The sequence below is a fragment of the Neoarius graeffei genome, chromosome 12 (assembly GCF_027579695.1).
Source record: "Neoarius graeffei isolate fNeoGra1 chromosome 12, fNeoGra1.pri, whole genome shotgun sequence".
Taxonomy (NCBI): Eukaryota; Metazoa; Chordata; class Actinopteri; order Siluriformes; family Ariidae; genus Neoarius; species Neoarius graeffei.
In genome coordinates this window covers 36,988,358-37,010,611 of record NC_083580.1, presented here as the reverse complement: position 1 = coordinate 37,010,611, position 22,254 = coordinate 36,988,358, and the positions used below count along the sequence as shown (strand labels likewise).

General features: G+C 47.4%; 1 protein-coding gene across 17 annotated transcripts in view; it reads right to left on the bottom strand.

Moving 5' to 3' along the window:
- Positions 1 to 22,254, bottom strand: part of rapgef6 (Rap guanine nucleotide exchange factor (GEF) 6) — a 721,150-nt gene that overhangs the window by 661,020 nt on the left and 37,876 nt on the right. The window contains exon 2 of one of the 17 annotated variants that reach the window (XM_060935832.1): positions 5,567 to 5,724. The exons of the other annotated variants lie outside the window; for them this stretch is intronic. The gene's annotated coding sequence lies outside the window, so the exon portion shown is untranslated. The remainder of the gene's footprint in view (positions 1 to 5,566; positions 5,725 to 22,254) is intronic. 17 annotated transcript variants of the gene reach the window in all.

The following is a 22,254-nucleotide window of genomic DNA, read 5'->3' as shown; positions in this document are numbered from 1 at the left end:
TCATTCCGGCTGGTTCTGCTCGATTCCTGCTAATTCCCAATAAGTGTGATGGGGGCCTTACATTAGAACTATTTAATAGCAAATAAAATTAATGGAATATCATCGTTCTCAATATTATGTGGGGAATCATGTCAAATTTCTGAAGCATGGGGGGGGGGGGGGGGGAATCACCATTCAAGGAGCCAGTTTTGTTCATATTATTCAAGAAGACCATGTCACAATAAATTATATTGCAGAGAAAGACCCCTGATGACCCAAACTGCTGCACAGCAAGGTTAACAACTCTCTTTAAAATATGAGCTCATTCGACATTTTTAGGGCATGGTGAGGTTTATATGTGAAATGGTAATATAAACCCCAGGAAAACATTGATCATAATTATATTAAAAAAATATATATATAGACTGATGTACTGATGTCTATAAAAGTAAATTTAAAAAATTACAAATGGTATGACCCCAGGAAAAAACAAACATCCATCATAATTATAGAAATTCGTTTTTACTTTAAGTGAAAGCAAGCTGTGAGACATTTGTGCTAATTTATTAAAAATCAATATGTAAAATATATGTACAAGTGTGCACACCCTTTGATAGGACACCCAAAAGTGAGCTGAGGTGCATTTTGTGTCCACTGATACTGCTTGAGATGTTTCTACAACTTAATTGGAGTCCACCTGTGGTAAATTTAATTGATTGGACATGATTGGGGATTGCCAATACCTGCCTATATAAAAGGTTCCACAGTTGACAGTGCATGTCCGAGCAAACTCCAAGCCATGGGGTCAAAGGAATTATCTGCAGATCTCAGAAACAGGATTGTCTCAAGGCATAGATCTGGAGACGGGTACAGAAAAATTGCTGCAGTTTTACAGGTCCCAAAGAGCACAGTAGCCACCATCGTTTGTAAATGGAAGAACTTTGGAACCACCAAGAGTCTTCCTAGACCTGGCTGGCGGCCAAACCGAGCGATCGGGGAAGACAGGCCTTGGCCAGGGAGGTGAGCAGGAACCCGAGGGTCATTCTGACAGAGCTCCAGCATATCCTTATGGAAATGGGAGAACCTTTCAGAAGATCAACCATCCAGGCAGCACGCCACAAATCAGGCCTTTATGGTAGAGTGGCCAGATGGAAACTATGCCTTAGCAAAAGGCACATGACTGCCCGCTTGGAGTTTGCCTAAAGGCACCTAGAGGACTCTCAAACCATGAGAAACAAGATTCTCTGGTCTGATGAAACCAAAATTGAACTTTTTGGCCTGAATATCAAGCGTCACATTTGGAGGAAACCAGGTACCACTCACCACTTAGCTAATGCCATCCCTACAGTGAAGCATGGCAGTGGCAGCATCATGATGCGGGGAAGTTTTTCAGCAGTAGGAACAGGGCAACTAGTCCTGAAGAAGGGAAAGATGAATGCAACCAAGTATACAGAGATCGTTGAAAACCTGCTCCGGAGCGCTCTGGACCTCAGACTGAAGCGAAGGTTTACCTTCCGACATGACAATGACCTGAAGCACACAGCCAAGAGAACAAAGGAGTGGCTTTGGAGAAAGTCTGTGAATGTCCTTGAGTGGCCCAGCCAGAGCCCAGACCTGAATCCAATTGAACATCTATGGAAGTAGCTGAAAATGGCTGTGTATCGATGCTCCCCATCCAACCTGACTGTGCTTGCAAGGATATGCCAAGAGGAATGGGCAAAAATGCCCAGACACAGTGTGCCAAGCTCATAGCTTCTTTCCCAAAATGACTTGGTGTAGTTGCTGCCAAAGGTGCATCAACAAAGTATAAGGCTAAGAGGCAGCATGGTGGTATAAGGGGTTAGCACTGTCATTTCACAGCAAGAAGGTTCTGGGTTCGAGCCCAGGCCCCTGCTGGCCGCTTTCTGTGTGGAGTTTGTATGTTCTCCCCGTGTCTGCGTGGGTTTCCTCTGGGTGCTCCAGTTTCCCTCCACGGTTCAAAAGACATGCGGTTAGGATGGCCTTGGGCTGAAGTGCCCTTGAGCAAGGCACCTAACTCCCAACTGCTCCCCGGGCGCTGTTAGCATGGCCACCCACTGCTCTGGGTATGTGTGCGCGCATGTGTGTGTTCACTGCTTCAGACGGTTAAATGCAGAGAGGAATTTCACAAGTGTGTAATAAATAAAGTTGTGCTTGTGCTAGATATCTCATATCATCTCTAGCCGCTTTTATCCTGTTCTACAGGGTCGCAAGCAAGCTGGAGCCTATCCCAGCTGACTACGGGCGAAAGGCGGGGTACACCCTGGACAAGTCTCCAGGTCATCGCAGGGCTGACACAGACAACCATTCACACTCACACCTACGGTCAATTTAGAGTCACCAGTTAACCTAATAGGCCGTAAGGTGAACCTCGAAAAGTCCTTCCGAAAAGAGATCCCGCTCTGACCTCTCCGAACCGCACACGCTTCAGTTCATAAAAAAGAATGAGTTGTGGTAAGATTACAACAAAAAGTTCGCATCACAGAATCACGCTCATTTCTTAAACCGCAACATTTAATGAAGAACTAGCATCTCCAAGGCGTATGTACATATTCGGCAGGCGTAATAACACATTGGCTCGCAAGAGGTGCCATGGTTGAAACGTCATCAGACTGGACGAATCAGGTAGCTGGAAGCTCCCAGTTGTGTTTGGTAAACAGAAGCAGCATGGCAGCCACCGGAGTAGCAGTGCTATCATCCAGCAGTAGCGAAGAAGAAGAAAACTCGGCCGAAACTGTTGAAAAAACTAAATCTTCAACACGTAAGACTTGTTATATGCACATATCTTCTGTGAAGCATGAAAAAACACAGAATTTCACCAGCATACGGTGGAATACTTACCGAAACAGCCTTCGGCAGTGGCTGGAGTTGAGGGGTGAGTGCAGAGACGTATCTGAACATTACACTGTCTTGACTTGGATTTTGATAAAATTCCCGAAGACGCAGCTTTCCATCCCACATGTTACCGGATGTTCATTGACAAGCACGAAATTGAAAGAGCAAAAAGGCATCTCATGTGAGAGAAATCGCGGGGAGATGATAAACAAGACCCCCAGACCAGCGAAGCTATCCCTGCAACAGTGACTGGCACGACTCCGACAAGGAAACTTCATTCCAGATCAAGCCTGCCCATCTCGAGCTCTGGCCCCGTCCTTCCTGCCATCTGTATAATATGCAAGAAAACCTGCAAATATGTCGTCAAGGCTGGCAGACGACAAAAAGAAGCTTTGTCAAAGACACAGACTTTAACCGCAGGTAAGCTAAAAGGCATCTCACCCTCATCTCCCACTACACAGTAGGTAGTCTATGCAAATGCATCCTATCCCCCAGCACACAGAGAGAGAGAGAGAGAGAGAGAGAGAGAGTGAGTGTAGTTGAATGAGTATCTACACTGCTACTGACTGCACACAATCTCCTTGCATTTGTCTAATTTGAATGTATATGTGTGGATTTATATAGTACATTGATGTACAGATGTATGGATGGCTGTATGAATATGGAAAGATGTCTATTGGTTGTACTTTTGCTGGTGTGTGTGTGTGTGTGTGTGTGTGTGTGTGTGTGTGTGTGTGTGTGTGTGAACTATAATGTGTTGTGTATGTGTGTGGGTGTGAGTAAAATAACATTCCAATACATAACGTCCCCATGCCTATAATATTCCAATACCACAAATGACCAAAATGCAGTGTTTGAGTTAAGGACTGCCCCCCCCCCCCTTCTGTCTTAATGCCTGTTGCAAAGATTTTTGACAATAAAGTACACTTTGACTTTAATAGGGTAGTGTGTATGTTTGTATGGATGTCATAGTACGTCTGTGTGCTTTGATGTTAATATGCCACTGAATACCAGTCCACCAGGAAAAATGAAGTCTGACTGTTTGTCTGCCTATCTATCCATCCTTTTTTCTTTTCTTTTGTACAAGGCAAGTTGCAGGAAGCTGCTGAAGTAAAGGACGACCATAGCATTCTCGTTCACATCAAGGACAAAGACTGTGTGGCTCTGGAGGTGCAGTACCACAAAAGTTGCTACCGACAGTACACAACGTTTTTGAGTGATCCTGACAGAGCAGAGAAAGAACAATAAGTCATATATTAACTTTACATAAATACACATACAGTACAATGTATGAGAACACAATCACAACCCATATCTTCTATATTATTTTCTAAGGATTGAGCCAACGTTTGATCTCAGCTATAAGTTGTTCTGTGAGAGGGTAATCCGTCAAAGGCTGCTGATCAACCAAGAGGTGCTGAGAATGAGCCAAATGAGGAAGACCTTTATTGACCTGGTGCAGTCAAGTGAAGGTGTTGATGCTTCAAGCTACAGGTAATTGCAAGGAAATTTATTATTTGTCACATCCAAGGCAAATTTCATACATGTGTGTGACCACTCAGCTTGCCATCTGCACAGACATGTATTATTTTGCAATAAGGAAGACAGCAGTCTTCTTGATAGTGTGATGCTAGTTATGTGCTTCTCTTGGGAATACTTGGTATTAAATCTGTTGCATAGCAAGTAAACTCCAGCCTGTAATATTTTATTCACTCTCTGTGTTGATTTGTGAAAGTGGCTATAATCAGCCACCAAGGCCGGATTAACTATATGGGCCTGCGGCACAGTGCCCAGGGGCACCAACCACTCACAGCCAGTGGGGGGGGGCACCACATGACAGAAACTTTAAAAATATTTTTTGTGGAAGTTTGTACACTTAAAATGGTTATACACGTGACATTGTTAAATAGTCCTATATAATTCATTATGAACACTTTCATAAGAACAACAACAACAACAATCATAATTCTGAGCAAGAGTGGCCTATGTGACCATTAACCCCCCTTTCCTCAACCTGTCAGTTGAGCCAGTCCACCTACGGTGAAATGTATCAATTTTTTAAAAACCGCGGTAGAAATGAAAAATGGACAGACATCAATTGAGTGGTTGTGCAAAGAGAAGATTAAAAAAAGAGAGACTCCAGGCGTGTAGCTGCAATTAAAAATGTTCCAGTGTTAGATCGTTTTTTTTATAAAAACATCGACAACTGCTGTCACTACCAGCGCTGAAGCCGAAGCTAGTGAAATCAGGGATGCTAGTGAGGGAGATGGCCCTGCTAGCACTAGCCGGGGAGATGCTACAACCACAGCCAGTGTTAGCCGAAGGGTCGGCGACAACGAGGATCCCCTTGAGACATACAAATATATGCTGCTCATTTTTGAATAAGACATTTCAATATGCCTACATGCATATCATTGGTTGTTTTCAGTGAATTTGATGGGCTGATATAGCCTACTTAATACATTTTCAATGAGGAAGAATGACCTTGTTTATGTGTACTATTGTTTATATGTATATGCTACTATTTTTGACAGCAAAAGGCAAGGTTTGTGAGTGTGTGCAGGAGGTTACTGAACGCGTGTGCGCGGGGGGGCACTTGAGGTATAGTGCCCAGGGGCACCGCATTGGCTTAATACAGCACTGCAGCCACAACCTGAAGCCCCCCCCCTTTGCTGGTACTCATATGACTATTGTTGTTGTGTTACAGACAGGATACATTGAAGAGGAGACTCACCCGTGATTTTCCTCAGCTTGTGTTCCACACCCCCACCGAACGCAACACGTCAGAACTGGTTTTTGCTGAGACCTTGTCAACAGATACAGTCTTGGATATGTTACCCTCAGGTGCGGAAACAACACAGTCCAGTGAAATGAGCCAGACAGACAGCGAGACTGAAAAAAGGACAACAAAGCTACAAACAATGACAGAGGACACACGGACACTATACACAGCAGCTTTGCTTTTGAAAAGACTGCTTAGTGACAGGCCTGGCATGTCGTGCCCATGGCCTCCCACTGCAGAAGACTTCAATGTCACCGAAGCACAAACAGTTGTTCCCCTTGAACTTTACAATTTAGTTAGCTGGATTGTAGGTGCCACCGAGGAGCCAACACTGGATCATTTTGTCAACATTGCTGACGACATGGATTTAAAAGTGCTTTCTGTCTGTCAGGACATTGTGTACCTTGCCTCCAAGGTCCGTAAACAGACACCCAAGTCCTTGTGTTTAGGCTTAACTGTGCGACATTTAACAGGGTCATCACGCATTGTGTCACTGCTGAACAAACTGGGAAATTGTGCATCCTGGGACACCGCCTTGAGTCTGGACACTAGCCTTGCACAGCTGACACTGATAGAGGGTAGTGACAGAGTACCAAAGGGATTCTCAAAGAGGGCACCCACAACACTTGTGTGGGATAACATTGACTTTGGTGAGGAGACTCTATCAGGGCGTGGAACAACTCATCACACCAATGGAATAATGCTCCAGAGTTTTGCCAGCGAGACCATGTCCACTGCCACAAGACAGCCTCTGAGAAAGGGAGTTTCCTCCTTCAAAGCTCCACCCCAAATCCCCATAGAGCCATACCATCAGTCCAAAAGGCAAGGCCCACGCAACTTGGGCCAGCTAATGGAGGCAGAGGCATGCAGAATGGACACCCACTTTGCTGCACAAGCTGAACTGGCATATGTTTTCATGAAGTCCATGGAAGGAAGTGCAATCCCAAACTGGACAGGGTTCCATACACTGCTCCAAGGTGAAAACACTCTGCAGAAGTCAGCACTGTATTATCTGCCAGTCATTGAGGCATCACCAACTGAGATGTCAACAGTCAACACTATCCTGAAGCGAAGTGTCCAGATTACTGACCAGCTTGAACTGGATCACATAGTGTTAGTGTTTGACCAAGCCATATATGCCAAAGCTCAGCAAATCCACTGGAAGAATGATGACTTCACACAGCGTTTAGTCATTAGACTTGGGGAATTCCACTCAACCATGTCCTATCTGAGTGTTTTAGGCAAAAGGTTTGGAGATGCAGGGCTTCAAGATGTACTCATTGAATCCGAAGTGGTTGCCCCAGGATCCATCAATGGGGTGATCAATGGCCATCATTATAATCGAAGCATGAGGGCACATAAACTTCTGTATGAAAGCCTGCAGCGCATCAGATTTATCACCTTTCTGGACACCTTGTCACATCAGCAGAGAGCTGAATACATGCATGTCATCACTGAAATGAAGCACTCCTTTCCAGACACCTTTTTGGATGTTTTAAGTACAGAGCAGAGGTTTCAGAGTATGTGCTCAAAATACTCCGACTTCGTGCAGAAGAGAAGTGCAGAAAGCCCGACATTTGCCTTCTGGAGCTCGTACATCGACATGATGCAGCTACTCCTGTTCGTGCGAGCAACACGAGAGTCAGACTGGCAGCTTCACCTGGCAACTGTCCAGTTAATGATGCCATGGTTTTTTGCCTATGACCGAGTAAACTATGCTCGGTACTTGCCTCCATACTGGCTGGAGATGGTGAATCTGCCAGTTACACATCCCTCTTGCCACACTGAGATGACCGTGAAAGGTCAGTGGACTGTCCAGTGACAAAGTGGACATGGATTTGCCTCCATTGCCTGTGACCAGGCTATCGAACAAACCTACAACAGAGATGCCAAGACCAAAGGTGGCTGGACAGGCATAACATAGAATCGCTCTGCAGTATATCGTTGGATATTATCACAACATGAAAGATGTCAAGGACCAGACAGGAGAGGAGATCAAATGCACTTGAACCACAGTTTATGAATAGCAGGGGAAAAGGGAGTTGGGAGAATGTGTGCGTGTGTGAAGTTCAGTGGCAGGAGGACTGAGAGGCTGGTGGGACCGTGGTGGTGACGTCTGAGGTCTCCCATCCAAGTACTGATCAGGCCTTACCCTGCTTAACTTCTGAGATCAGACGGGATCAGGTGTAGTCAGAGAGGTGTGGCTGTAGGCTGACAGCTCTTGGGTTTCAGGCAGTCTCCCAGCAAGCAGTCCCTCAGCAGGCAGGAGATAGAGAGCAGGCTGGAACACAGAGTCACAAATCAGGTAGCAAGATAGGGGACAGAAATGCAGGGTCAGGTTACCAGGGCAGAAGAGTAGGGCTCCAGGCAGGGCTGCTCACACCAGGCAGATGGAGAGGCAGGCGAGCAGCAGGGCTAGGCCAGCTGGAGATCAGGCAAAGGTACAGGAGAGGCAGGCAAGAGGCAGAGTCGACAGGACAGAAGGCAGATCATGTTACCGGGGCTGGAGAACAGACAGAGTCAGACGGAACAGAATATCTTCAGGAGTCAGAGTAGTAGGAACACAGAGCAGGTTATCACGCTGAGAGTTACAGACGATCTGACACAGAAGCTTGGGAGGACTGAAGAGAGAAGCCCACAGGTAGGACCATGACAGAACCCCCCCCCCCCTCAAGGGATGGCTCCAGAAGTCCCTAGCCACAGATCCACAAAGACGGGCGGGAGGAGGGGGAATACCGGTGGAGGGTCAGAACTCCTCTGACCGGTCAGTGTCCAAGGCCTCAGGATCTGGTTCAGAATTGGACTCGGGGACAGTAGGGGTTGGCGCATCGTCATTCCGACAAGGACCCTTTGGTCGACCCCTCCGGTTGGCCGGCTGGTCCAGATGCAGGCGATGAAAGGTGCTGATGAGGGTACGGTCTACGATTCTCCCAGCAGGGACCCACATCCTCTCCTCAGGACCATAGCCCTCCCAATCCACCAGGTATTGGAGGCCCCTGCGCCGTGACTTCAGCAGTCGCCGGACAGAGTAGACTGGGCCACCATCGATGAGACGAGGAGGAGGAGGAGAAGGTGCAGCTGGGACCAGCGGGCTCTCGTGCACTGGCTTAATCTTAGAGACGTGGAAGGTGGGGTGCACTCTCATAGACTTGGGCAGTCGGAGCCGGACAGCAGACTGGCTGATTATCCTCTGGATCGGGAATGGTCTGACGAACCGAGGTGCCAGCTTACGAGACTCCACCTGGAGGGGCAGGTCCTTGGATGATAACCACACCTTCTGGCCCACCCGGTAGGTGGGCGCAGGTGTCCTCCGCCGGTTGGCTCCAGTAGAGTAGCTGGTGACTGACTTGAGGAGTGCAGCGCGGGCTTGAGACCAGGTGCGGTGGCATCGGCGTGCATAGGTGAGGGCAGCCAGGCAGGTGACCTCTCCCTCCTGGCTGGGGAACAGGGGTGGTTGGTAGCCATACACGCAGTGGAATGGGGACAGCCCAGTGGCTGAGCTGGTGAGGGAGTTGTGAGAGTATTCCACCCACAGCAGGTGCTCGCACCAGGCCCGAGGGTTGCGTGACGCCATGCACCCAAGTGCCTTCTCCAACTCCTGGTTAGTCCGCTCTGACTGGCCATTGGACTGGGATCAGAATCTGGAGGTGAGGCTGGCGGTGGCCCCGAGTAGGTGACAGAACTCCTTCCAGAAAGAGGAGGCGAATTGTGGCCCCCGGTCCGAAACGATGTCCTTGGGCAGCCCATGGATGCGGAAGACATGCTGCAGGACGATCTGGGTGGTCTCTTTGGCCAACGGTAGTTTTGGGAGGGGAACAAAGTGTGCCATCTTGCTAAAGCGGTCCACGATGGTGAGTATGACCGTCATCCCGTTAGAAGGGGGCAGACCCGTAACAAAATCCAGGGAAATGTGGGACCAGGGTCGCATTGGCATGGGCAGAGGCTGGAGCAAACCGGCAGGAGGCCAGCTGGAGGACTTATTTTGATTACAGGTGGGGCAGGCTCGGACGAAGTCTCGCACATCCCTGCCCATAGTAGGCCACCAGAACTGTTGGGCGAGCAGGTGGTAGGTGCGAGTGGAACCAGGGTGGCAGGCTAGACGGGAGTTGTGTCCCCATTGTATAACCTGGGATTGCAGGTCTTCAGGAACAAAGAGGCGACTTGTGGGGCATACACTGGGGCTGGGTTGGTCACGGAAGGCTTCCCGCACTCGTTCTTCGATGTCCCAGGTCAGAGCAGCAATGATACAGGGGTCAGGTAGGATGGGAGCCGGATCCTTGGAGGGGGCATCATCCTTCTGGAACTGGCGGGAGAGTGCGTCAGGCTTGGTGTTGCGAGATCCGGGCCGGTACAAAAGGGTGAAATTGAATCTGGTGAAAAAGAGAGCCCAGCGGGCCTGTCTGGGGTTGAGTCGTTTGGCGGTGCGGATGTATTCCAGATTCTTATAGTCTGTCCAGACCAGGAATGGGACTACACACCCCTCCAGCCAGTGACACCATTCCTCCAGAGCGAGCTTGACCGCCAGCAGTTCCCGGTTGCCTATGTCGTAATTGTGTTCGGCCGGTGATAGCCGGTGGGAGAAGAACGCACAGGAGTGGAGTTTGTTGTCATCTGCTGACCTCTGTGAGAGCACTGCCCCGACTCCCACATCCGAGGCGTCCACCTCTACAATGAATTGCCGCTCCGCATCTGGAGGACGGGAGCAGTGGTGAACCGAGCCTTGAGGGTGGCAAAGGCTTCGTTGGCAGCCGGGGTCCAGGCGAAGGGCTGTTTGGTGCTGGTCAAGGCGGTGAGGGGTGACGCAAATGGTGCTGTAATTACAAATGAATTTCCTGTAGAAATTTGCGAAGCCCAGGAACTGCTGAAGCTTCTTCCTGCTCTCTGGTACTGGCCATGACGTCACTGCTGAGACTTTGGCAGGGTCCATCTGGATGCTCCCCTCTGCCACGATGTACCCCAGGAACCCCACAGACTTGGCATGAAACTCACACTTCTCTGCCTTGACGAAGAGGGAGTTTTCAAGGAGACGACGGAGCACTTGCTGGACATGCTGGGTGTGTTCGGACAGGGTCTTTGAGAAGATCAGGATTTCGTCGAGGAAAACGAACACGAACTTGTTCAACATATCTCGCAGGACATCATTCACCAGAGCCTGGAATACCGCTGGAGCGTTGGTAAGGCCAAATGGCATCACCCGGTATTCATAATGACCGGTGGGGGTGTTGAACGCGGTCTTCCACTCGTCTCCCTCCCTTATCTGAACCAGGTGGTAGGCATTCCGGAGATCGAGTTTGGTGAAGACCGTGGCTCCCTGGAGCAGCTCGATGGCAGAGGTGAGCAGTGGGAGAGGGTATCGGTTCTTGACGGTGATGTCGTTGAGACCCCTGTAATCGATGCAGGGGCGCAGGGATCCATCCTTCTTTCCCACGAAGAAGAACCCAGCGCCGGCGGGAGAGGAGGATGGACGGATGAGGCCGGCAGCCAGAGAGTCACTGATATTAGTCCTCCATCGCCTTCCTTTCCGGGGCGGACAGAGAGTAGAGATGGCCCTTGGGTGGTGCAGTGCCTGGGAGGAGATCAATGGCACAGTCGTAGGGCCGGTGAGGAGGCAAGGAAGTGGCCTTGGCTTTGCTGAATACCTCCCGAAGGCTGTGATAACACACTGGGACATTAGTGAGGTCGGGGGCAGAGCTGGCAGGTGGAGTACAGGGGTTTAGAATGGCGGCTCGTAAGCAGGTCCGGTGGCAGTCCTTGCCCCATTCTCTTATCGCTCCAGTGGCCCAGTCGAGGTGAGGACTGTGCTGGCGGAGCCATGGATAGCCCAGGATGAGAGGTTGGCTGGGGGAACGGAACAGGTGAAACTGGATGGTTTCGTGGTGGTTGCCTGACATTCATCGGAACAGGGGCAGTGAGGCGGGTGACGGTGCCAAGGAGATGGCTATCCAGCACCCTGGCTGGAACGGGAGAGGATAAATGATGGCTTTGCAGACCCAACTGGCGTGCAAGCTTGGTGTCCATGATGTTAGCCTCGGCGCCAGAGTCAACCAGGGCGGCCAGGGTGTGGGTGGAATCCAACAGACGAAGACAAACTTGGAGCATAGGTTTCTGGCTGGTGGAGGAATGGATGGTCATTGAGCTCAACCGGGCCCCTCCTATGTCCGGTGAGCTCAGGCTTTTACTGGGCAAGAGGCAGCACAGTGACCGTCACCCCCACAGTACAGGCACAGATTGGAGGTGATCCAACGCTGGCGCTCTGCCGGGCTGAGGGAAGCATGGCCGATCTCCATGAGCTCTGACTGGTCCAGAAGACTTGGCAGAGAAGCAGCAGGAGACGTGGAAGGGGCTGGGTTACTCCATGCGCTGGTGACTGACTGAGTCTGGCGGGCCCTCTCTCGTCAGCGGGTCTGGACCCGGCGGTCAATGCGGATGGCCAGGGCAATGGCCTCATTGAGTGCCGATGGTTGTTCGTACGAGACCAGTTCGTCCTTCATGTAGTCAGCCAGGCTGTGCAGAAAGGCGTCCACCAGCGCCTGCATGTTCCACTTGCTGCGCCGGGCCAAGGTCCGGAAATCGATTGAGTAGTCAGCCACTGTTCGTCTGCCTTGGCGAATACTCATCAGTCCTCCGGATGCCTCTACTGACGACGAGCCCAGGTCGAAGACCTTAGTTATCTCCGCTGCAAACAGGGAGAAGGAGGCACACGCCGGTGTCCGGTGTTCATACTCAGCAGTCCCCCACAGGCAGGCACGGCCAGTCAGACGAGTGATGATGAGGGCCACCTTCGCTGCCTCCGACACGAAGGTTCTGGGCTGCAGGTCGAACAGCAACCGGCAGCTGGTCAGGAAAACACGAACTTGGGAGGGGCTGCCAAACGCTCCAGACTGCCGACCTTGGGTTCTGGGACATCGAGTGCAGCAGGAGCACCTCCCGGGGCTGGCACATCAGTGGCGGGTATGACAGGGGCTGATGCAACGAGGGGCGGCGGTGGTTGACTCGGAGGAGCAGGGGGTGCTAGGGCGGTGAGCAGCTGGAATGCTTGGTACAGTCGTTGTTGCTGTTGCTGCTGACCAAGCTGGAACAGGGCTGCAATGTCGGCAGACATCCGACTGACATCTCCTTCGGTGCGCTGCAGCCGGTCTAGGGCAGATGGTTCGGGCGCTGACTCCATGTCGTGGTCAGATCGTTCTGTCAAGGACCAGACAGGAGAGGAGATCAAATGCACTTGAACCACAGTTTATTAATAGCAGGGGAAAAGGGAGTTGGGAGAATGTGTGTGTATGTGTGTGAGAAGTTCAGTGGCAGGAGGACTGAGAGGCTGGTGGGAGCATGGTGGTGATGTCTGAGGTCTCCCATCCAAGTACTGACCAGGCCTGACCCTGCTTAACTTCTGAGATCAGACGGGATCAGGCATAGTCGGAGAGGTGTGGCTGTAGGCTGATAGCTCTTGGGTTTCAGGCAGTCTCCCAGCAAGCAGTCCCTCAGCAGGCAGGAGATGATAGAGAGCAGGCTGGAACACATTCACAAATCAGGTAGCAAGATAGGGGACAGAAATGCAGGGTCAGGTTACCAGGGCAGAAGAGTAGGGCTCCAGGCAGGGCTGCTCACACCAGGCAGATGGAGAGGCAGGCGAGCAGCAGGGCTAGGCCAGCTGGAGATCAGGCAAAGGTACAGGAGAGGCAGGCAAGAGGCAGAGTCAACAGGACAGAAGGCAGATCATGTTACCGGGGCTGGAGAACAGACAGAGTCAGACGGAACAGAATATCTTCAGGAGTCAGAGTAGTAGGAACACAGAGCAGGTTATCACGCTGAGAGTTGCAGACGATCTGACACAGAAGCTTGGGAGGACTGAAGAGAGAAGCCCACAGGTAGGACCATGACAGAAAGGGCTGCAATAGCAAGACAATGTGAAACCATGGCAGGGATATCTCCTGAAGTGCGCAAACAAAAAGACCTTGACACCACACGGATCAATGCTGATGAAAAGGCTGTCGGCAGTATAATTTTCACCATTGATTCCATGCTGAACCCTTTTGATACACACCAAGAACACATTGTGTGTCTTAGCTCTGGAAGAGTAGCAACTGAAGACAATCACAAAGGATTTGCTTGTGGCCTCAGAAAAGGGTGAAAATGCCACACAAGAGTTTATGAACCAGAGACTGTTTTCAAATTCAGTTGACATCTTTGCACCCATAAAGTCACAAAAACTGAAGACCTTCAGTGACCCGGCTAAGGCAAAAAAAGAAATCTGCAGCTGGCAAGGAAGTGATTTTGCGTGCTGACAAGAAGCTTTTTTCAGGCTCCTCATCCTAGGTCAAAGCAGAAAGATAGAAATGAAGGAAATTCTGTCTTATTCCTTGGGGACTGTGTCCTACCCTTTGGCCAGTGCTGATGGTTCACTTGCTAAAACAAAGTCAGCTCTAATGGATTTACTCGAGAGCAAAGGTGGAGACTGCTTAGTTGACAATGTTCCAGCAGATGGTGCCATTCTTTTTGATGGCATGGCAGTTATTCAGGCTATCAGATCCAGACCAGGTACATTTGGAGAGCTTGCTGAGACCATACTCCAGTACATAGTCCAACTTGCTTCACAGCACAAGTGTGCACGCATTGACTTTGTCACTGACCAATACCCTGACATAAGCATTAAAAACATTGAACGGGCACGTCGAGCTGATAGAGGATCACAACGCATGCAGATCTATGGCCCGGATCAGAGGACCCCAACCCAGTGGAAAAAGTTTCTCTCTGAAGGAACAAATAAAGAAGCACTTGCAGAGTTCTTGTATGATGCGTGGACAAATGCTGATCTTACAGCAGTGGGTAAAAACCTCAGCTTGTATATAACACATCGAGACCAATGTCACTGTGTGACTGTACTGGACGGTGTGCAGTCTGTTCATGCTGTGGAAGACCTGCAGTGTGACCATGAAGAATGTGACACAAGGGTGTTTTTGCATGCACAACATGCTGCACAGGAGCACAAGACTGTCATTATTAAGAGCCCTGACACTGATGTGGCAGTCATTGCTGTGAGTCTGCAGAAAGGATTACCATGCAGCTTATACTTTTTCACAGGGACGGGCAACAGGACACGCATCATTGACATTACCAAGGTGTCATCAGCTCTCGGAGCCAGTGTGTGTTCAGCCTTGATTGGGATACATATGCCGCTTTTCCACTACCAATGCGGCTGAGTGGGGCTGTTGGAGTTGCATTTCGACTACAACCGTGCTGAACCGTGCTGGCTGGAAGTGGGTGGACACATTGGGTGGAGTTAGCGAAAGTGGGTGGACGTCACGTGATGTCGTTAGGCGGCGCAAACAGTGACATCAGTGATCTTTTAAGCAGTAGTCTCACGACCCGGATAATAAACAATAAACATGGAGTCGTTAGTGTTGCTGGTCTTGGTGCTGTGGCTTGTTGTCACCGACAACGCCAACAGATACTGGCAAGAGCGTATAGATGAGGCGAGGCGCATAAGGCTTCAGAAATTCTCGTAATTCGTAATTCTTCTTCTTCCGGGTTTACAGATCCCAGCGTGCTCGCGGGGCGTGTGTGGGCATGTGAGGACACTCCTCCTCACCAATCAGTGCACAGGGGAGTGTCTGCTCACGCCCCTAGCCCCACTCGGCTCGGTTTGGCTCGCTTCAGCCCCACTCCAAAACCGTGCGAGTTTTGGGTGCTAAGCAGGGCTGAAGCGAGCTGAGTCGTGCTGCTCTAAGGTAGTCGAAACGCGAGCCGTGTCGGGCTGAAGTGAGCTGAAGCGAGCTGAAGTGAGCTGAAAAAGGGTAGTGGAAAAGGGCCAATACATTCACTGGGTGTGACTCCACAAGTGCCTTTTATGGCAAAGGCAAAAGGAAGACATTTGCTGTGGCATATGAGAAAGATGTCTACCTGAAGGCTTTCAAAAATCTGGGGACTGACTTTAACTTAGACCACTCAACATTTGCATTACTTTGCAAATATGTATGCCATCTGTACGATCAGCCAGCTGCAGAAAATATCAATGAGGCTAGGTACAAGGCTTTCTGTATGGCATCATCAGCCTTGCCAGAATTATCTATCCCCCCAACAAGTGATGCCCTCCACCAGCACTGCAAAAGGGCAAATTATCAGGCTGCAATCATGAGGTCATGTGTGAAACAAAACATTGGCACTCCATTTCCTGCTGGATATGGTTGGCATCTGGAAGATGGAAATCTACAAGTGACATGGATGACAAGAAATCCAGCCCCTGACACTGTTCTGCATGCGATACACTGTGGTTGCAGAGGGAGTGCCTGCAAGACAAATGGATGCTCCTGTGTCTCTGCAGGACTCTGTTGTACAGACTTGTGCAGGTGTTCCAGCTGTTCGAACACAAAGGAAACAGAAGAGAAAGAAGATAACTGCCCTGACACTGACAGTGAGGAATAGCATGTCATGTGGTTTTTACCTCTATTCTATTCCATTGATATCATCATTCATTTTATTATGATGTTTATTTATATATGTATATAAGTTTATGCCAGTCAATGTATACTTATGATTGTTTTTAATGTGTTGTATATAGTTGAGTGAATAAATGAACAAATGAATACCTGAATGTTCCTTATCATTGATAATTAGAATTATTTCCATTTATTGATAAAAATGACAACATGAAAAGGTCTACCTTTTCACCTACTTGCATCATTGTTCTTTGTGCTATAAATAAAGCACTGTTTGGAATCCATTTAGCCCACTTTAGAAATACATGAATAGTTATCACTGATAATTAAATTGTTTCCATTTATTGATCAAAATGACAACATGAAAGGTCACTTGCATCATTGTTCTTCGTGCTATAAATAAAGCACTATTTAGAATCCATTTGGCCCACTTTAGAAATACATGAATGATCATTATCATTGATAATTAGAATTATTTCCATTTATTGATCAAAATGACAACATAAAATGTCTGCCTTTATCATGCACTTGCATCAATGTTCTTCGTGCTATAAATAAAGCACTGTTAAGAATCAATTTGGCCCACTTTAGAAGGATATTTTGGGAGATTCCTTTATGTTGGTTACATTTGACAGCAACAAGCAGGCTGTCATTTTTCCAGTTTGTTGTCATAAATCGGCTACGCAATTGGTTTAACGCGGTCACGTGGTGTCTCGTGACGTCAAAATCGCATTCCGCTCTGAGGAAAATAGTTCTTCAGAAAATGTCTCGATTTAAAAAACAAGCGCAATTCTGTGATGTGGAAATTTTGCAATAAGTGTAACATAACTTGGTCCTTTTTATCAGCTAAAGAGCATGTGGTTCAGAGACGTCGGAGCGACCTAAAATGAAAACGGGGTTCACCTTATGGTCTATAACCTGCATGTCTTTGGACTGTGGGGGAAACTGGAGCACCCGGAGGAAACCCACGCGGACACGGGGAGAACATGCAAACTCCGCACAGAAAGGCCCTCGCCGGCCACGGGGCTTGAACCCGGACCTTCTTGCTGTGAGGCGACAGCACTAACTACTACACCACCATGCCACCCTGTGCTAGATATGTAACCCCTAAATAACCTATTTTTGTCAGTAAAATAAAATTGCATATTTTCTAAAAACTTGCTTTCACTGTCATTATGGGCCATTTTGTGTAGAATTTTGTGACAAAAAAATTTAACTCAATCTACTGAAGAATAAGTCTAACATAAAACATGCAGAAGGTGAAAGGGGTGTGCAGACTTTCCGGCTTGACTGTACACACAAAGGATATGCCTTTTGCCTGTCAAATTTGATTTTAAACTGCAATGTCAAATGGTGTAACTGGTTACACTATAGAGGGTTGCCGCGTGACGTCACCGTGCCGCGAGATTTTGTTAGGGCGCCATATTGGAAGACCTCAAGTACATACATACATACATACATACATACATACATACCTCACAATACAAAAACTACGAGTGAGAGTGAAGTGATATTACAGCTTGTGAAGTGACACGATGAGTGAAGTGACACGATGGCTGATAATTCTGGTTATGTGAGTACATTACCAGCTGCAGAAAGGGCAGGGTATGTGGAGAAACTGGCTGTGATAGATGGGTTTGACCCATATGATAAGACTCGGGGCAAGGGAGAATGGAAACAAAGAGGACCTGACTGCTTATCTGTTTTTATTTATATATCTTTGAATTATTTGGACATGGGGAAAAACTATATTTAAAATCCAAAGAGGGATGGAGGGAGGAAAATTAAAACAAAAGAAAGAAATGAAATGTATAACATAAATAAATGTAATAAAATTAAGGATGTTTTTATTCAGTAAACATTTTTAAAAAAAATGTTCTACAACACTCTAGCCTAGTGACTTACCAGTAACAAAATGGTCTGAACATATTCTGTACTGTTGTAGACTTGAGGTATTCAGATCTGCTCTGCATAAAGCAGCTAAATACTCTCTCTGTCTCCTAGCAGAAAGCTCCTTGGTTTGCTCCCCTTGTGTCTCAATCACAGCTGGTATTCTGAAGAAAGACTTCTTTTCACCTTTCCCATCAGCTTTGTTAGAACACCCTAACACAGCACAAAAGTTTACCATTGTAGGTTTTTGATTAATCAAGTGCCTCGTGGGTTCACATACCGCGTGCTGCCGTTATTTCCCCCTAATCACGAGTTTGTTGGTCTTCCAATATGGCGCAGGGTTTGTTTACTTCCGGTTTCGGGTGACGTCAGTGAAAGGGGTCTATTGGACTCCCACTACAAGGCTCTCTGTTCGAGGCTATTGCTAACACTTAAACTCAGGATTTATAAAGAATTCTTATAAACATTTATAAAATGTGTTAAAGTATTTATAATGCATTATAGCATTAGTCTATATAACAATTTCTAAATAGACATGACTGCAGTCATAAAATGTTAAGATGTTGCAGTATAAGCCCTCTGAAACTATTATGAAAGCTTTTATGGAGTCACATATGGTATAGCTCCATGAATACCATGTGATGAATAAACAACATTTAACATACACATCATAAGAAATAAAAGAAGCTTTATTATGCATTCCAATACTTCAAACTGGAAGGGCTTATACTACAACCCCAAATCAGAAAAAGTTTGGAGAGTTTGGAAAATGCAAATAATAAAAAAGGAGTTAATCTCTAAATTTACATTGACCTGTATTTCATTGCAGACAATATGAACCCAAGATTTTCATGTTTTGACAGTTTAACTTCAGCCCATTTGTTAATATGCATCCCTTCCTATATTTCAGGCCTACAACAGTCCACAAAAAGTTGGGATGGGGGCAATTTAGAGCTAGTAACAAGGTAAAGCAATTTAACAAATGTCATTTGAAACAGGTGATGCTAACTGGTGACTAATCATGATTTAGTACAAAATCAGTATCCAGGAAAGGCCTAGTCTTTGAGGAGAAAAAAGATGGGCTGAGGATCTCCTGTTTGTCAACAAATGTATGAGAAAAAACAATGTTCCTCAAAGAAAGATCTGAAAGGATTGGGACACATCACAAACAGTTCCTGCAGTGGGAGGAATACGGAAGCGCTGTGACAGGCAGGTGAATTCCAAAAACCACTTATTTTATGCAGCTTCTTGGCCTTTCAGCTTAAATGCACATGCACATGGAAGCTCTCTTCCTCTTTGCTTCCTCTGACCATATAAACCCTCAGCTATCACTGCAAAACACACAAAGCACTTTGGAGGGTGAGGCTAGGGAAGGTAAATAGCATTCACAAACTGGCATTTGACCACGCCCCCACTGCCCCCCCCCCCCCCCCCGCCCGCTGCCTGACTCAGGCCAGGGAGCCATCCCTGCAACTGACTCTTCCAAAAGGTAATTAGCCACCACCATCTATGCCCCTGGCCTGTGGGCCACCTCAAACTTGAAGGGCTGCAGAGCTAGATACCAACAGGTGATACATGCATTGGTATGCTTCATGCAGCGGAATGACTGGAGCAGGATGTGATCCAAACAGAGAGTGAAAGAGCATCTCAGTAGTTAGTACCAGAGGGTGAGGACCACCCACTTGATGGCCAGACACTCCTTTGCAGTGATGCTGTACTTACTTTCTCACACCAAGAGCTTGTGACTAAATACAGTACCAGGCACTCCTCCCCCTCTGCCATCTGGGACAAAACAGCTCTCAGGCCACTGTCCGAAGCATTAATATGTAAAATAAAAGGGAGAGGAGTCAGGGAAGTGTAATAGTGGCCCCCCCACACACAGTGTAGCCTTTACCTGGGTAAAAGCCTGTTGGCACAGCTCTATCCACTGGACCGGATCTGATGCCCCCTTTCTAGTGAGATCCGTCAGTGGGCTGGTGACTTCCAAATAGTTAAGCACAAACCTACAAGAACAGCCAGCCAGTCCCAGGAACTGTCAGACTGTCTTTGGTCTTGGGCCTCAGGCAGGCTGCACTCGCTGCAGTCTTGTCAATTTGGGGACACACCTGCCCATGACCCAAGTGGAAGCCCAGATACTGTACTTCTACCCTCCAATTGCACACTTTTTTGGGTTAGCCATAAGTCCCACACACCTCAACAATTCTAGAACAGCCTTAAGTTTTATGTGCCATAGCCAGTCTTTACTATACATGATGTCGTCTAGGTAGGCTGCGGCATATGCAATGTGCAGAACTTTGCCCTTGAGCTGATGGAACATTGCCAGGGCCTGAATAACCTGAAGGGAATGGTAACAAACTGGTGTAAATGGACATTTTTTCATGAGATAGGGGAGTCAAGAGAATCTGCCAATATCCTTTTGTTAACCCTCTGGGGTCTGAGGGTATTTTCTGGCACTCTAATGATTTTGGCTTAGTCTGATTTTGTTGTCAGTTTCAACAAACATAAGCAGTATTTTCAAAGTCATATGACTTTTTGGTATTCAGCACAAGTTCAGCTACAATATCTATGTAGTATGTATGTCATGATTGTACTTTTAAAAAATGTTGTAAAAAGCAGTTTTAGAACTGTGTTGGAATGTGTGTGGGGGAAATTACCTTACCCATTGTGACAACCCGTTTGTCACTTGAGGTGATTCTGTTCAGTCTTAGGAAAGTATCAAGCACAAAAACTTAAACCTGCTCCATTGATTGGGACAATTAACTGGCCATCAAAAAAATTATGTCCTATTGTTTTGGGATGAGGAGTTGGCAGTGGGAGGGGTATTCAATGAGAAGAGTAAAGAATTCCATTCAATGAGAAGAGCACCCTTCCCACTGCCAACTCTTAATCCCATCAGGTCAAGTGATCAAAACGGTTCATCGTAATAGGCAGAGGCGTAGCACCAAATTTGGGGCCCCAGGAACCACCAGTTCCGTGGACCCCCCTCCCTCCCCCACTGCAATTGCATTGATTCCTCAGAAAATATTGCACATGCACAGTTTTTTGTTTCATTTTCTTTATTCATAATATATAAAATTAACAACACCAGAGGCAGTACAACATTTTGAACTGGCCCTCTACAACCATGAAATATATACAGATATAAGCATGCAGTCTATTTGATATGACAGAACGATTCGCGATTGGAAGTTGTTTTTTTTTCCCTCCTTGCGCTGCCCATTCGCACCGCCGCCTTGACATGGCAGCTGATGGACGTCGATTCACATTCATAAGGTAACGAGGACAGACTCTACAAATTTGATGTGGACAAGAAGACAATCTCTTGACCTCATTAATGGGTGTTGTGGTATTGTTGTTAAGGATGTTGTGGCCGAATCATTTAGATTACATTTCATTTTATATCTTAGTGTCAGCCACGTTTCTATGGCACCCCTGAGGAGGGCGCGCGGCATCGCACACTGGTGGAGAAGGTTTATAGTGTGCTTTTCCTTACATCTAGGCTAAGATAGGCTCACCTTCTCTCAAGTTGTTGACACCTGTTGCGGCTGGGGCATCATAACGTTCTGTGACATTTTCTGAAACTGAGTGGGATTCATTTTATAAATTAGCTTTCCTAATATTTGGACAACATTTTGAACCAACATCGACCCTATGTTAGGCTTTTGGGACACACACTGTATCTATAATAGTAATTATGAAAATAAATTTAAGACAAGAATAGGGCTTCTATCACAATTATGTGGTAGCCTACAAAATGACAGATTATTTCATTTCGAATTATTTGATATAGGCTACTATCACGGTGGTATGCAACTGAATGGGATAACCAGTTAGCTGCTGTTAATTTTCACATTTGGGCTCACCTTTCTTGGGAAAGAAATCAGTAAGCAGTTGCTTTCCTTCATCTTGTTTCCTCTGCCTTTCTTGCCTTTCTTTTCTTTTCTGAAAGCCTGATTTCTTCTTTGACGACATGATCCTTGTTGGCTAAGAACTGTCTGCTGCGTTTCATGCCGAAGCATGAAAAAATCCGTTGCGCATACAATCAAAAGTCCGCGAGAGGGCGGACTAAACCAATGTGCATTAATAATGGGGGTGTCTGATATAGGTACTATTTGCAGGCTGGGACATACATTTCAACCGATGTATTCCCAGAGAACATTGAATTTGCATGAAATACCAACATATATTGACATTATTGAGAAAAAAAATGAAAGGGGAAAAAATAGACTCCTTTTGGGGACCTCCCAGCCAGGGGCCCTCCCTGTAGTCAGGACCCTGTGAATTAGTCCTACTTTACCCCCCTCTACGACGCCCCTG